This window comes from Zonotrichia albicollis, chromosome W, assembly GCF_047830755.1.
Source record: "Zonotrichia albicollis isolate bZonAlb1 chromosome W, bZonAlb1.hap1, whole genome shotgun sequence".
Taxonomy (NCBI): domain Eukaryota; kingdom Metazoa; phylum Chordata; class Aves; order Passeriformes; family Passerellidae; genus Zonotrichia; species Zonotrichia albicollis.
In genome coordinates this window covers 21306210-21310697 of record NC_133859.1, presented here as the reverse complement: position 1 = coordinate 21310697, position 4488 = coordinate 21306210, and positions in this window count along the sequence as shown.

Sequence of the window (4488 nt, the reverse complement as noted above, 5' to 3'; positions counted from 1 at the left end):
TACATAGGCTATTTTCTGAATGTTTCTGGCTATAGCCAAAACTGCATCCCCATTATCATCAATTTGTAAACAGAAATCAAATGTGTTAAACTTTCTGCAAACCCCTCCTTCTTCCACTAATAAATAATCTAGTGCCAACTGATTTTGATACACTGCAGCTCTGGTTTGCCTTTGCTGGTTGGCTATTAATTCCATGGCCCCGGCCGTTTCATTATTTGTGATTTCTACAACTGCTTGGAGTCTTATGATGTGATTTAACATATAAATTGGGGTTTGATATCCCCAACTCTCATCTTGTGCCCAGGTAGCTGGACTTTATGTCTGTATTATTTGTTCAGGAGGTCACTCTTCATTGCCCCACTTTTGGTACTCCCCAATTTCTCCAATTAGTTCTCTTATTTCTTTCTAAGGCATCGTATACTGGTATTCCCAAATCATCTGTCTTGGTTTGGTAACAGGAAAAATCCTGGTTGTATAATTCCTAGAGTGCAACTTCCTTTCCATAGGGGAGGAAATTTTGGATAAGCCCTTTTCCTGCATATGCAGAATAAGCCATCTGGTGCTCTCCAGTATTCTTTTCCTTGGTTATTCACGTTTTCCCAAAATTTAGATATTTCAGGGATCCCATAATAGGGATTCTTCCCAGTGTCATTACATTGGAAATGTTTACTTCCTTTTTCATATTTACAATTCTTTTTACTCTCCTGGGTCCAGTATTGTGCAGGTTTTTCAGGGATCCACCATGTGAAAGTTCCATTATAAACTTTATATCTTTTACAGCAAGTTTGTCCTATATTATCCAAGAATTCTTTTCCCAAATGCCAGAGGCTCCTCTCCTATTATTTCTGAACTTAATATCCACCCCTCTGATCAATTTTCTCCTTTCATGTTGGTTCTATTCCATTTAAGGGGTTCAACTGGGCCTAGGCTACTGCTTTTCCATGACCACTCTTCAGACATTAAAGTCCTCCCACATACCCAGCAGTTGGTAACATTCAGTTCTTTGCTGATCCTTTCTCCTAGATCTACAAACAAATTCTTCCCTAACCTTGGGATTTCCATCTCAGTTTCTATTTCTCGTTTGAGCTTTGCATTGAAATCTCCGCATTGAGTTTTCTCTGGGTTGGATTGTTTTATCTGCTTTCCTTGCCTGGCTATTATTCATTCTTGTACCAAATCTCATATCAAATCTCGTTCCTTTTTCTATTCTTGAGTCTGACCCATGGAGAAACAAACCCATTCATCTCTTTGAGGGCATCCATGGGTTTTTTGACCCCAGAATTTTCGTAACCCCATACTTTCTGCCATTTTGTAGGCAGGTATCTACTTTGGATGAACTATAACAGTGGTGGGCCAAGGGAGGTAAGAAAACTAAAATAAGAACCTTGGGTTTTTATCGACTGCACACATGCAGCTGGTCCTTCTGACCAGGGATCCTTCTGTTTCTGTGGGTTTTGCCTGCTACTTTTTGGGTTTGGGGTTTTTTTGTTGGTTTGTTTGTTTTCTTCAGCACTGTGACTGAGCTTGCCAGCTGGGCTTCTTTTGCTGCTCTGCTGTCGGGAAGCCCAGTGCCAGTGTGTGCCCTGCCAGGATCCAGGACTGCCCTCGTTTCCCACCAGGGGGCTGCCCCACCCTCCACAGAGCCCGGATCTGAAGGACCAGCCAGTGCCGGTGAGAAAAGCCCAGGGAGCCTTTCGCTGCGTTCTGGAGCCGGACTGCTACTGCTCAACCCCCACCGTACCTCTGCGATTGATCCGGGTTTGTGCTACACTGTAGCTTTTCACTCTCTGTCTGCCGGGAGGTCTTGCCATTCCAGCTTGCTTATCCATAGGGTTCCTGCTTGTTGAAGTGAAGGGAGAGAACCATCCTCGTTTGATCAGCATCTGACTCTGATTTTATTGATCAATCAGGCACTTTTTATAACAGTGTTAATTAAGTTCATGCATATTGCAAACCCGAGCTCACAATAGGTCAGAGATAACACACCAACCCCTCCTTGTTTCCAATACCAAGATTTGTGTTCTCAAAACTTGCTTTTACTTTCCCAAAACAGTCAAAGATAGAATATCTACTTGTTATGAGAAAGCTGCCTGAGAACTCTGGTATGCAAGGTTCTCAAAGCCTTCATGTTTGTCACTTTTACTTGTAATTAAAAACAACCTGAGAACTTCTGCTGTTTACAGAAACAGGCTGTGAGAATTTTACTCCTCACAGCTGCCTTCTAAGCCATTTCTGAAAAAATCTCCAACAATTCCCTGTTTTTTCTTTTTTGCACAAGGAGGTTGGTATGCTAGGGTTTTTTATCATTCCACTGACCATACCTTGAATACTACCAAGAATACAAAGCAAAACAAACAAAGCATTCAAAAGTACACTCAGTATCTCTATAAGGTCCCCCAGCCATGGTCCGAGCAATGGCTTTTAACCCAAAGGGTTAAAAGGCTGTCAGCTGTCCTCCCTCGTGTGCACCTGGAGAGGAGGCAAACAGCGAGTCTGAAAATGATCCCTTCTGTTCTTGAGATTTTCACATCCACCCTTTTCTTGGGTTTCTCAGAAAAGTTCAAAATCAGTTTTACAGACTGTAATCCTTTAGTCATTTGGCTCAAATGGCCTCAGCTGGGTAATTCTCAGTCCTTGGTTGATTTGGAGTAGTGAAAAATTAGCATGCATTTAAAACACTTAAAATATCTAAACTTAACAGACTTATTTTAAGATCAACAAAGCTTATATGTAAAATCAATTAACTCTAATAAAACTTAAACAAGAATCAGAAAAATTCTATGGGCTAACTGTCACACTCTTTGTAACACAAAAATAGGCAATTCTAACAATTATTACACTATAAGCAATATTCTCAGCTAGCAAGGTTTCTCTCCTACAAGGGATCTAAGATAGGGAAACAAACCAAAAAGGCTATCACTAATTATAAGATATGCTATACAACAGATATAAAAAAGAATTCTATGCGCTACAAAGCTCAAACAAAACTCAGGTGTGCTAATATAATTCATAAAAATAAGCTAAAGGAAGCTTGCTTTCTATTCTCAAATAGCAAATTCTAATTGTCTTTTTTAACTAAAGTTTCTCTAATGTTCACAACAACACTCTACACACAAGTCATAAAACAAATGCCTATCATAAAAGCATAAATCTATCTAACATTACTTCAACTCAATAACATTTAGATTTAAAATACTCAAAATATTTAAACTCAACAGAACTCAACATCACCTAAACTCAATTTAACAAAAATCAGCTGATTTTAAATTCTATATAACATATATTTAATATAATTTTAATCTTAACAAAAAACTTTTGGTCAACAAAAGTCTGTTTGCCGGCAATCATGATAGAAAGCAAGTGATATCCCAAAATGAATACCAAATGCTGTGTGTTTTTGTTAATCACATGCTTTTAAAAACCATGCTTTTATTAACTAAAATTTGAAATTATTAAATATTTCAAATTTTTTATTTCATATTTTTATTATTTTATTATATTATTATTATTCATTTTATTATTTATCATTATTTTATTTTATTATTTCATATTTTATTATTTAATTTATATTATTATTATGCCTTCTAAAGTGGCTTTGGAATAGGAAGCACCACTTTAAAAAACAAACATTTCCTTTGGATTCAGAGAAAGGAAACAATTCTTATTTAAAAATAATTATATAGCAATTCTATAAAATGCCTTTTTGAGGAAATACATCAACAGATGTTTTCCTTGGGTAAAATAGACATTTTTTAGCTCAAATCTTTGGGACACAATATACTACTTAGAGTTTGTGTTCATGCATTACCTTCTATATCAGTAATTCAATAAAACTTCTAATCTATGCCAAAACTATTTTTCTTTATTCAAAATGTGTACCGCTCCTAATTTAGCTTTCAGGGCTTGAGCTAAAATCATGTCATCAGAAACCTCTGGGTTTCTCATTTCTTAATTCTTCTTCTAAGTTCTTTTCCCATTGTGTGTGTCCTAGGGAACAGCAAAGCCACATTGCATACCACTGGAATAAGACACTGTTTAAAATCTTTAAAAGCAGCATTTAGGATCAAACTAAAGCTTGATAGAGAAATCTGTCTGCACTTTGAAATGCAAAGCCTCTTGAAACTATTACTATTGGAGAGTGGACACTGGCAAGAACAGAAACTGCACAGACAGGAGAGAGAGAGAGAGACCCCAGGAGCCTGAGCCCAGTGCACTCCAGCCCTGGGCCCCTCACAGCTAAGGCTCCGTTTGTAGCAGCAAGGAAAGGTAAAAAGTGTGACCATCTTTCTCAGCCTCACCCTAAGCTGGTTACTAACCTGTATCACTGAATTACTAACACTGCTGAAAAGGGGCAGAAGAAAGAGTCCTGATATTTCTTGGTAAACCACAAAACTGCAGATCTAAGTTTTCAATCAACAAGCTGAAACAACCACGTCAGAACAGCAGCAGTCTTCTCCCTCCTGGCTTACTACTAGTTGGCAGTCTACC